This window comes from Talpa occidentalis, unplaced genomic scaffold, assembly GCF_014898055.3.
Source record: "Talpa occidentalis isolate TD23 unplaced genomic scaffold, MPIMG_talOcc4v2.1 talOcc4.2, whole genome shotgun sequence".
NCBI lineage: Eukaryota > Metazoa > Chordata > Mammalia > Eulipotyphla > Talpidae > Talpa > Talpa occidentalis.
The window spans coordinates 150,353,337-150,366,100 of record NW_023602073.1 but is presented as its reverse complement, the minus strand read 5'-3'; the positions used below and the strand labels follow the sequence as shown (position 1 = coordinate 150,366,100).

Here is a 12,764-nt window from a genome sequence, read left to right as displayed (position 1 = left end):
CAGGGAATCAGGAACCAGAATGAATTTCTCACTGGGGAACCTACAATTGAAAAATATGACTACGTGTTTGTTCGTGCATCTATTTGCTCACTCGCTCGTGGATTTCACGACATTCTTCTGTGTCAGGTGACAGGGACACGCAGTTGCACCAGCGCAGCCCCTGACCTCACTCCGCCTCAGGAGAAGCAGCACACACTGGGGGCAGGGTAGGAGGTGAGGGGACCATGTGTGCCCATCACAGCAACACCCAGAGGGGCCCCGAAATCCAAGGGCTCCCAGGGCCCATGTGGGGGAGGTGAACTGGGTCCTAATGAGGAGCAGGAGGTCACCTCAGCCGACCTCCAAAGCCTTCCTCTGCTGTATCTATAGAAGGAGCAGGCTGGGCCTGAGAGGGCCTGGGGGCAGCGCTGGGCTGGGCCTCCTCAAGCTCTCAGAGCTTAGACGCCTGCAGATTCCCAGCAGAGGGGGAGGCCGGGAGTCTCCTTCGACTCTGGCCCGTTCCCCCTGCAGCATCCAGGGCAGAACCAGGAGGAAGTCAAGGAGCAAAGCAAAGTTCAGCAGTGGAGGCAACTGGTGGATCCCCAGTGGTCAAGTAACTAGCTTGGAACTAGACTAGGTTGTGTAGCCCACGAACACTCCTCCAATTGCCTTAAAGCTCTAGACTCAGTGTCTGGGCCACAGCACTCTTTTTTAAATTGTGGTAAAATACACATAACAAAATTGTAGTTTTGCAAGGACAGTTCAGTGGTATTAGATTCATGTTTCATGGTGATCGTCACCTCCATTCATCCCCACAATTCTTTACCTTGTAGAACTGGAATTTTGTAGCTATTAAATAATAACTTCCTAGTCTCCCCCAGCTCCATCTCCTGGAAACCATCACTAATACTTCTGTCTCTATAATTTTTTTAAAGATTTATTTAGTGATGCATACAAGAACTGGGGTAGAGGCCAGAGGTGAGGAGGGTAAGAGGATTCACCAGAGACAGAGCGGGGAACAGAACAGGCAGACTGACTGAAATACACTGTTGTGGGGAGCAGCGGGGAGACAGGAGAGGTCTGCTGTGCCCTGTGGGTAGCTCCCTGTCCAGGGATCGAACTTGGTAGTTGCAATGGCTGTGGATAGCTTCATAGGTTGCATCTTAACCCCTTGCAACACCAGGGGCCCTGTCTCTATAATTTTGATTACCTAAAGTTCCTCATGTGTGTAGAATCATAGTGTTTGTCTTTTTGTAATTAACTTATTTCACTCAACATAATGTCTTCAGGAGTCACCCGTCTTGTAGTCTATTGAAAAACATCCTTTTTTAAGGCTGACTAATACTCCTTTGTATGCATTTACTGCATTTTGCTTATTCACTCATCTGTCAATGGACACAAGTCACTCTCATGTTTTAACTATTGTGAATAACGCTATCCTCAACGTGGTGTAAAGATACCGCTTTGAGACCCGGCTTTCTGTTCTTGGGGGGAGATACCCACATGCGGAATTGCTAGATCACATGTTAATTCTACTTTTAATTCTTTAAGGGACCTCCATCATTTTCCACAGCAGCTGGACTATTTTACATTCCCGCCGAGAGCTCGCACCCCTGTGAGCTCACCTCAATTTCTCCACATCCTCGCCAGCGCTTGTTCTCTGGGGCTTTTGACAGTAGCCATCCTACCTGGTGTGGGTTAGGATCTCATTGGAGTTTTGATTTGCATTTCTCTCAATGATTAGTGATGTTAAACACCTTTTCATGTACTTATTGGTCATTTGTACACCTTCTGTAAAGAAATGTCTATTCAAAAAATGTCTCTTGAAGTCTTTTGCCCATTTTTTAATCAGGTTATTTGCATTTTTGTTATTTGCATTTTGTGTTTTAAGAGTTCTTTATGTTATTGTGTCGTAGAAGTTCAGTTGTGTTTCTGGAGATCAATTGCTGAAAATATTTGATTTGCGAATATTTTTCTCCCTTTCTCTGGGTTGTCTTTTTACTTTGCAGATGTTTTTCATGCATAGTTATTGAAATTTCATGAAGTCTGATCGATTTTCTTCTTTGGCTGTCTGTGCTTTTGGTGTCATATCCCAAAACCATTGCAAATCCAAGTAATGAAGGTTTTGTCCTATGTTTTTTGTCTTATGTTTAGCTCTTGAGGCATTTTGAGTTAATTTTTGTACAGGGTGTTAAGTGATGATCCAAGTTCACTTGTTTGCATGTGGATATTCGATTTTAGCAGCACCATTTGTTGAAAAGTGGATTCCGGCTCTTTGTGCAGCACTTCAAACTTCATTTCACATCTGTTACCTGATCTGGTCTCTCCAGCAGTCATGCAAGGTGAGGACAGTGCATTTGGATTTCATTATTTTAAGTGCATTTCTTTATTGCTGAGGGGAGGAGACATCAAGCCCCTTATTCAGGTGACACCGTGGTTAGTGGCAGAGCAGGGACGACGAGCAGGGGCTGACTTCTGCTCTTCCTTGGACCTTAGATCAGGTTTGCTCTGGATGTTCTGGTTAACCAAGACTAGGGCTGAGAGCGGGAAGAAACAGCCAATGTTAGGTTGAAGAAGGGACGCACATGGCAAGTTAGAGTCGCATTCACAAGTTAGACGTTTCCTCTTGGTGCTTCTGTTTCCACGGATGTCAAATGAGAATGTTCAACAAAAATTCCAAACATTTCTTCTAAAGTACCACTAATGAAAGAAATCGAACAAGCATCTATTTTACTTCTAAGGACCAAGAGGCAGCCCTCTGCAAGACAGAAATTTCTTTGAAGTTCCTTGTTTTCACTGACAGAAATCATGTGCACTTCTCCATCTTACTCCCTAATATCACTGCATTTGTCTTAGTGTAAACACGGTTGTTTAGCTTATCCTATACAAAGTTTCGGCTGAAGTGGATTCCCCAGCTACCCTGGGGTTCCTTGCGTTCCTGTCACTCAGCAGTGAACTGATAGGTCCACATACCCCATGTGAGATGCAGAGAATGACAAACCTCTTCAATCTTCACCCCGAACCTGAGTCTTATACTTCAGCTTCAAAGAAAGGTGTGAAGTCACATTCAGAATTGGGAAGGAGTACCAAGAAGTGAACAATTTAAAAAAATCATTTTTACCCATATAGGTGCTCCAGATGGGGCAGCACACAGCCCCCAAGAAGCTTGGCCCATGACCCAGGGGTCCCTAGAGAGGACTAGCCAGGTCCAGGCAGAATCCTCTACCAGAATGTACCATTTGCCCCACAAGCAGTGTCTCTGAAACCCCAGAGCAACCGGCAACCACTAACATTCAGGTTGTGCTAAATGTCCCTCCATCATTCACAAACCATGAAGAAAGTTTGCGATAACTTCCCATGAAAAGCATCCAGTTTCTTTTGCTAGCTCTTGAACACCAAAGATTTTAAAATTTCATCTAAGTCCCTCCTTTCATGGAAGTAGCTAATTAACTAATTAACTATACTGTCTTGGTCAACCAGAACATCCAGATTTTGGAATGTTCATGTCTGACTGGAAAGCCCATTCCTCTCTGAGATCATGTCAGTTGCCATTCAAGTATGAGAACTTCCAGCCTTTCAACTTTCTAAACATGCAGTGCAGAGATTAAGACATGGAGGCACAGCTAGTAGAAATCTTCTCTGCTCCATGAGAGTCTTCATTGGCCTAGATTTTCATTATTTCTGTACTTAGGTTATTGTATTATGGAGAGCATTTGCATAAAGATATTTATTTGTTCCCTTGAAATTACACTAACTGGGGAAAAAGATTAATAGGACACACTATAAAGCCTTATCCCATCAACAGATGTTGGAAAATCATTTAAAATCCCTGTGCAGTACTGAAGCTTCATGCGGTCCCTGTTTCTATACAGTAGTTTGTATTTCTAATTTTAAAAAGTGTCATCTCTGTGAGCGTTAAAATAGTTCGATGGAATAACATAATTTCTATGAATTATATTTGAGTTATGACACATCCATCTTCATTCGTATCCCCTATTTATTATAGTCCTAATGCGTATTTCTTTGATACTAAATTTTCCTGGGGACTGAAGTCCCAGCTTGGGGGCTGAAGTCACTGCCACAGGCCAGTCTATTTCCAGGGGGCAGCGCCTCTAAGTACTGCGAAGGCCCACAGCGCCCCCTAGCGAGCACACAGCGGCAGTGCCCCTGCCCCAGCCACCAGAATCCTGGACGCCCTTGGATTACTTAAGAATCCTCAGAAAAAGAGAAATTTTTGGTTTTGCTTTATTATTGTGACCCTTCAAGATCCACCATCCATTTGAGGGTAATCAAAGTGTCACAACCCCTTTCCCAAGGCTTACACACCCAGAAAGGGAAGACTTCGTTAAATAACATTTTTCCACTTGGGTTTCATGGAAGATGAATGTCCTTCTCCTGCACGCCAGGCCTCTGCTCACGCTTTTCCCACCCTCCGAAAGACTGGGCGATGTTCAACCTCAGATTCTTCCATTCATTTTGAGCTGAAGCGCTCTCTGGTGTTATTCTGATTCTAGCAGCCAGGACATGGCCTTTTTGCTCTGTTTTCATGTTTCCTTTTAAGTGGCATCTAGAGGAAAATTTAAACAAGGCTTTACAGAAAATATGAAAAATAATACCTGGAGGCCAGACTCTCCAAACTGCTTGCACAGTAAGATGGCAAGTAGATAACTTTCCACAGGAATGGACTTGCAGGTGGCTGGCTCAGGAACTCACCCTCAGGAGCATGGAAGACACGGCCCTCACCTGAAAGGCAAAGAGAGAAGACTCAGAAATTAAGTGACTGACAGGGGCTATGGTGAGCTGGATTTGCAGGAAGGTCTTCTGCCACCTTGCAGTATTACAAAAATCGCTAGTTTCCTAACCGTGAGCGGCCGCTGTGCTATGTCCCTTGTGTGTATTGTTTGAGCTGCACAGCAGGTCTCGGCAGCAGGCACATCATGACACCTGCTTTACAGATAGAGACTTAGCACTTTGAGAGAGAGGTGGGGGATGTGTGCGCTGGGACACAGAGGCACAGCTTCAACTACCCAGCCTGAGTCCAGAACCATGTCTGAAACCAACTACTGATTTTGCTGCCTTTGTAGAAACGTACAGTCATGTAGATGACATAAACACAGGTGTGTGGATGTGCGTGTATTTATGTACTGATGATACAGCAATAAACAAGATGTAGCACTATTTTGTATATCTTGTCACTTTAAATAAATAGCATCAAATTTTAGATTGGGGAGAATGGGGGCGGTAACGTGAGAAACCTGTGGATTGAAATGGATCTAGAAGATACACACAATTTTTTTAAATGGGTCCGAGATCGTGTCCCATTTGGGTGCCAACCTGAGGAAGGGGTTGCTTTGGGGCAACACTGAAGATTAGGTTGGGGTGGGGTACAGGGGGAGCTTCTGAGGGGCTGACAAAATTCTCTTTCTGATTGTGGCTCTGTGGGGCTGTGCCTTATTAAACTCGGCAAGCAATGCCAACAAATAATGAACAGCACCGCAGTTGTGTTTACCCATGGGGGCGTGGGAGAAAGGCGTGCCGAACCTCCATCCCATCTTCATTCTAAGGTACCTACCTCTGTCACGGGACTCGGAAACCCAAAGCTGCATTCCTGGCTCCTGCGCAGCCGGAGGCCTGGAGGGGATTTGGAGGATTCTGTCCATCCAATGGGAGCAGAGGCCCGGCTTCTGCTGCTCCTGTCCTGGAGACACGTGGCCTTCCCGACGCAGCACAAGCAGGATCCAGGCTCTGGGCGCTGGCGTGGAGGGCTGTGTAGCGCCAGCAAGCACAGGGCAGGTTCTGGATGGATCTGGCCAGATGGGCAAAGGAGAATCCTGGACCCCTCAGTGGGTTTTTATGACCTTCCCATAGCACTTGTAATGAGGCAGCCAGGGGCAGGGCAGGCGTGGGGACTTGGGGGCGGGCAGGGAGGGGGGGCAGGAGGCTGGCCCTGGCCAATCTTCACTCTGTCTGGGCCCACTCTGGCGTCTCTCGTGGTCTTCTCCTCTCGCAGCCGTTCCCACCGCACACCGCCTCCGTGACGCTGCCCTTCCAGGCTCCACCTCCAGGCCCATTTGTGCCCCCTTCCGCACGCCCACCCCTTACTCCAGGTGTCCACCGTCAGGCGCGTGTGCCCCAAGCCCATGCTCCCAGGCGCCTCCTGCACTCAAGGCCGTGGGTGATACCCACAGAGGCCAACGGCACAAAGGCCTGAGCATCTTCATTCACCCTCTAGGGTAGCACAGAGACTAGGCCCAGGCAGCCTCTGCCCCGGCCCCCTCAGGCTCTGGGGCCCGAGGCTCGTTTGGCCTTGGATGTGGGGCTCCCTGATCACAGCAGCTTCCTCTTCTTGTGTGGGGCTGTCCTCAGGGGCAGTGGTCCCTGGGGGGTGCAGCCTGTGCTTTTTGATCACACAAGGGGCAGCTCTGTTGGTGGCTCACGCAGCTTGAAAAAGCTTCGTGGGGGAAGCACGCCAATGTTGAGGCCCAGGGTCAGCCAGGGTGGGTCCCTGATAAAACCCCTGCTTGTAAAGGAATCCAGAGGACTGGACCCCAGGGATAAAGGGGAATCTCAGGGGAACCCGTCCCCAGAATCCAGCCTCACAGTCTCTGCATGACCCAACACATCTCAGTTCCTAAATGGAACGTGATTTGTGGTTTAGAGCGACCCAGTGTCTGGTGTAACAATTGCACTTCATTTCCCGAGGGAGGAAACATAAATTCAGGCTTGTAATTCTTTCATAGCAATGTTTTAATACCCTGCCCAGCAAAGATGCCCCAGGCTGTGAGGAGATCAGACAAGAAGCGCGAGAACCGCAGAAGCAGTCAGGAGAAAGCAGCGCGCAGAGGGTCTGGACTGAGCCCGGATAGGCCGGGGATGCGAGCCCGTGGGAGCCACGGTTGTCGCTTCCTTTTCCCGGGAACTGTATTTTAAAAAGCAAAGAGACACAAGTGGAATCAAGGTGTTCAGGATCTTATTTAACCCAACACATCTGAACTCACGAGCAGTGTCTGTGCCTTCTGCGTGTGTCTCCTCCTGCCCGAGCGCCTGTTCCCCGCTGCCTCCACCTTCTCCACAGCTCAGCTGTCCAGGGTCTCTCAGCTCAGCTCCTCGCCCCTCAGAGCCCTCAGCCTCCTCTCCCACCAAAGAGAAACATCCAGTTCTTCTCCCTGTCTTTCACCTACTGTCACGTCTCAGCAGCTCCTGCGCCCTCCCTCGGGGGGACTCGTGGCAGAGCAGAGACCAGAAGAGAGGCCTTTCTTTCCTCCCAAATTCTGAAATGCTGAGAAAAAAGCCTCCACAGAGTGTCTTCAAGAACCTCCCTGGTGTGGTGGCGCAAGGGGTTAAATCTCAGCGCTGTGAAGCTATTGGCGGCCACCACAGCATGAGTTCAATCCCCAGCCAGGGAGCTACCCACAGGGCACAGCAGACCTCTTGCCTCCCCGCTGCTCCCCTCAGCAGGGGATTCAGTAGATCCACCTGTTCTGCTCCCCACTCTGTCTCTGGTGACTCCTCTCACCTCCCGTACCTCTTGCCTACACCCCGATTCTTGGATGCATAAATAAATAAAAATAAATATTAGAAAAACATAAAGAAAAAGATTTAAAAATAAAGCATCAAAAGAAGCTTTCACCCCATACTGGAGAGAGCCAAGGAGGAGACAACAGGAAGTGGGAAGATGCACAGGAAGTGCTCCCCAAGAATAAGAGCAGTGCCCACCAGCTAACACCGTGTGGACGATTCCAGAAATGACTCGGCCTTCGTCCCCTTCTCCTCCTCCGACGTGTCCAGGGCCCGCTTGGCCACTCGTGCCACGGCCCAGCCGTTCTCCTTCCTGCTGGCAGCTGCGGTTCAACTGAGCACACCCCACTGCGTGAGGAAGGAGCAGCGCTGGCGGTCAGCTCTCACTCACCCCAAGGACCGGTGGATGAATGTTCGCTGCTTTCCAGAGGGGAGGAGAAAGACTAAATGTTACCATCAAGAAGGCCATTCTGGGGCCTTCCCTGGTGGCGCAGGCGGTTGAGCGCAGCACCGTGAAGCTGTCCACAGCCTCTGCAGTATGAGTTCGATCCCGGCCGGCCAGGCAAGATTGCCACATGGCGCGGCAGACCTCTCCTGTCTCCCCGCTGCTCCCTCAGCAGTGGATTTCAGTAGATCCGCCTGTTCTGTCCCCCATTCTGTCTCGGGGGAATCCTCTCACCCTCCCGCACTTCTGGCCTGCACCCCAGTTCTTGCATGCATAAACAAATAAATCTTTGAAAAAAAAAGAAGAAGATGAATCTGATCAGCTCAGGGGGAGACCCGGAAGGACACGTCCCCAACACGGAGCAGCAGGGGGACTTGCATCCACGCTGGGCAGGAACCCTCTGCGAGCAGAATTCAGACAGAAGCAAGCACATGCCTTTGACATACGGATTATTTGATGAAGAGACAAGAAATATTCTGATGGTGATCACATGGCCGGCATTCCCTGACGATGGCCTTTTTAAAAATCATTCAATGGTGCGGGAGAAAAAAATCAGAGAAAACACCTCACACACAAAAATTGGGAAAATAAAATGATGATCTGGTTAAACACGGGTGTATTAAATGCTCAGCCCCTGCTGCTAACAAAATAAAAATCGCCATGAAGAACGTTTATTAAAAAAAAAAGAAAAATGTTTATGATTCGTTTTCACTTTATATCCAGGTGCTTTTCCTCCCAGATAAATCCTCATCCCCTCCGGTGGCCACTCTCAGCCATGACTGCAGGACTCAGAACTGAGCTCGCCAAGGCAGCCTTTGCTTCTTGCTTACTGTTTGCTGGGAGGAGGGGCCTCACCCGAAACACTCTGCAAAAGCAGATCTGAAATCATTTGATTGGTAGCAGGACGGTTCCTGCCTCTCCCGCCTGCTGTGGCGACGTCACGTGGTGCGGGCAGCTCCAGCAGCGCAGTCAGTTATGCTGTCTCTAGGCAGATGAAACGCTCAGATGGCTTCCTGTGCACGGAAACCTCTAAGCATCTCCTGAGACAACCCGGGGAAAGTCCTGCTGTTGCTCCTTTACACCCTCAAAGGGCCAATTCTCCCGGCGTCCCCCGGCCCTAGTGCTCTTCTGTGGGTTAATCCAAATGGGTAACTTCACCTCCAAGACAAGGGTCACTGTGAAGCAGACCAGCCAGGCATCTTCTAAAGGGCGCAGTGAGGCCCCTCAACTGTCTCATGGAGTGTCTGTGGGGTCTCTAGGAGTGTCTGGTAGAGTCTGGCTCCTCAGCGGAGTGCAGGTACCAGGCTTCAGCCCGCAGGTGTGGGTCAGACCCGCCCGGCCACTGCTGCCGCTGAGAGCAGGTGTGGGCCCCGCAGCAGTGACAGCGTGTGGCCGGCAGCTCCCCACATGTGACCCCCAGAAGCTGCCACACTGGAGAACCCGTGGTAGGACACACGCCTGGGGAGTTCCTGGACTTCCTGGCTGGGGCACCTCAGCTCAGCGCCGGTGGCCAGAAGCAAAGCCACGCCCCTCTGCGGGGAGGCCACGGACTTCAAGGAGGCCTCGGGTGTGACCCGGACACCACGGGGCTCGGCTCTGGCACAGACTCACAGCAGCTTTGGGCTTAGAGCTGCCCCTGGTGACTGGGGCTCCGCAGCCCCCTGGGGTCATCAGGTCAGCAGATTTGCCAGCCATGTTCTTCTTGTGCCAGTGCCAAGAGCTGCTGAACACAGTGTGTAGAGTGGGGAGCAGAGTGGCCCCCTGATTTGCTGCCCCCAGATGGAGGGTAGAGAAGAGTCCACATGGGGGTGGCCATCCCCAGTGGTCTTCCCAGGGCCCCCATGTGTGCCAAGGGGCAGGACTCACGTGGGTGTGGGTGCAGCCCTGGTGCAGTGTGTCCCTTGTCACATTCACGAGGGGCCCCCCACGAAGCCACAGGGTGAGTGGAGGGCAGCAAGGGGCAGCAACGCCAGGGCGCAAGGTTCTGGGCCACTGGCTCTGGCAGCTGATTTGCCTGCCATGTTCTCCTTGTGCCAGTGTTCAGCAGCTCTGCACCACAGAGGTGGGGGGGCTGTGGGCAGAGAGCAAACAGCCTGCGGGTGTGAATAGTCCCTATTCTTGCCAGTCCAAGCGCGCACACTCTTGTATAACGTACGCCCGTTACCTCAGGCCGTCTCCTGGCAGGCTATGCTGTGTCTGGGGCCACAGGTAGAAGTGGGGTCCCGTCTTCACCCTCATTCCCAGGGCCAGGCTGAGGGAGAGGCCCTTCTCCTGTTCTGACCTCGGGTCTGGGGCCTGTGAGGGCTTCTGCCGGCCGTGTGCTCGGGCCAGAGGGTGAAGCATCGTGGTTGAAGAAAGTTCCAGCTGTCAGGATGAGGATGAGGAGGCCCTGCTGTTCCGGGACCACAGGAGACCCCAGGGCGCCCCGTGTCCCTCCCTCTGCTCTTGTCAGCCCCTCTCCCCACTTCATGTCCTGCCTTTTCTTTTCTCTCCTTTCCTGACTGCAGCTCACCTGGGCCACCCTCACCCCTCCATGCCTCTAGTCAGGACTGAGGAGGCTGGAGGTTCCTGAACATCTCGAGCTTTCCCAGCCCTCCCGAAGGGTCCCTCTAGGAACTCTGCCCCAGGGCCCCCCAGGGACTGGAGTTTAGACTTGGGGGAGAGGGCAGGGGGCTGAGCTGAGGTGCCCCAGCCAGGAAGTCCAGGAACTCCCCAGGCGTGTGTCCCACCACGGGTTGTCCAGTGTGGCAGCTTCTCCATTCACAGACATGGCCCAGACATGAGGACTCACGTCTGTCACATTCCCTGCACCCCCAACCCCACACTGGACGGGGCATGTTTCGGGCCGTGGCAGCAGAGGAGGAAGCAGGAAGATCAACTGGGTTTCCGCCTTCGGCAGCCACCTCCAGGGCCAGTGGGAACCGAGCTTCGGGCTCCGTCAGCCTTCCCGGCTGGACCCGGAATCCTAGAGGTCGCTTCCCCCACCCTGCAAATCCCTGAAGCATCTTCATTCTCTTTCCTTCTGGGCCACAAGCCTTTCCCTCCCGCCGCCTCCATCCCTTCCTGCCCCCACCCTCCTCACCTCCACTCCGGCTTCACACTCCTTCCTGCTGAGGCCTCAGATTCCCGCCCAAGGGCCCGGGTCTGAATTCCATCTGGGGGAGCAGCAGGCCCTGTCCTCCGTCAACACGTTTCCCAGCAGGCTCTGTCCTAACCCAGCCAAGGCCTCAGGAAGCCAAGGTGTTGAGAGGCCCTGAGGGGTCCATTTCTGCCTGAGGGGGGCCTGGCCAGGAGGCCTGGTGGGTCTCTGCTGCCCCTGCAGGCAGGTGGAGTTGCCTCGTTGGCAGATGTTGGGTTTAGCTCTGACTCACGGTCCCTCTGTCCTGCAGGCAGCCCTCAGACCAGCCTTGATGAAAGCTCCAGGAGATGTTGATTGTTGGGTGTTTATGATACGGCAAGATGATGCACATTGCACACACGTCATTCTAGAAAGAATGTAAAAGAACATTAGCGGTGGCTTCCCTCCATGTCAGTGCTCATAGCTTTCTCCACAGCAAATGTTAGTTTCCTAATAAATAAAGACACAGGAGGGGAGGCTGAGGCTCCGTGGGTGTGACTGCACAGTGGTGACACCCTGGGGACCGCAGGGCGTTGTCATGACAGACACCATGATCTGGGTATATGAACCCGCACTAGCCCAGTGGGGTACATCATGGAACATAAATCACCCTTGGCCAAGGGGAACCCACACTAGCCCAGTGGGCCCCTCCTAGACATGAGCACAGATGCTGGTCGTACTGCTGAGCTGGTGCCCGCTGCGGGGGGAGTGGACTTCAGGGGACGGAACTTCTTGACACTTGAAATCTCCCTGGAAGGGCGGACTCCACATTTGACTGTCTGGGAGGTGTGTTGTTCTGTTTGTTTGTTTGTTTGTTTTTTCATCTGCCCTCGTCAAGTTTATTGAGCGAAGAATAAAAGGAAAGAGAGACGCCTGCATAGACCCAGGTGGGCAGGAAACTGTCTATTGTTCTAATTTTAAAGACTGATGAGCCAACCACGAAAAACAGAAACCTGAAGCAGGTGAGTAAAAACTGAAAATTTGAATATTTGTTTCATTCCAAAACTCAGTAAATGTAAGTAATTTTAGAGAATAAGACGGTAGATTTCTGCAGAATCTACAGTTTTACTGAGTGTATAAAAAATGTAAACAAGGCCCCCCTGGTGGCGCAAGAGGTTAAGTCTCAGCACTATGAGCTCTCCAGAGCCACTGTGGCAAGAGTTCCATCTCAAGCCAGGGAGCTACCTACAGAGCGCAGCAGACGTCTCCTGTCTCCCCGCTGCTCCCCTCAGCAGTGGATTTCATTACATCCACCTATTCTGGTCCCCACTCTGTCTCTGGTGAATCCTCTCACCCTCATACCCCTGGCCTGCACCCCAGTTCTTGTGTGCATGAATGAATAAAATGAATCTTTAAAAAAATGTAAAGAGCACATTAGAGGATTTTATTCGATAAAATGCTCTGACTTAGCACATATTTGAGGCCACTCTGGCCAGGACAGCAGCATCATCAGCTCCTGAGTCTGGAAAGCCCAGGTCTGCGGAGTGGGCGCTGCTCTTTGGCCTTATTTCCACCTGTCACATGACGGAGGGGCAGGTGAGGTGCCTGGACTGCAGCGCATGGCCCACCCCTGCCAGGGACCCTGGCCTTGACCTCAGGGAGGCAGGCAGACACCTGAGTGAGGGGCCTGGGATGAGACCTCAGCATGGCCAGCTCAGGGTCACTTGCAAGACCTACTGCTTAACTCTTTCCTTCCAGCAGCGT

The 12,764-nt window shown here is 51.5% G+C and overlaps 1 protein-coding gene across 2 annotated transcripts in view; it reads left to right on the top strand.

Annotated features, from left to right (window-relative positions):
* PRKN (parkin RBR E3 ubiquitin protein ligase) overlaps positions 1-12,764 on the top strand; it is a 1,086,879-nt gene that overhangs the window by 241,531 nt on the left and 832,584 nt on the right. The window lies entirely within an intron of this gene.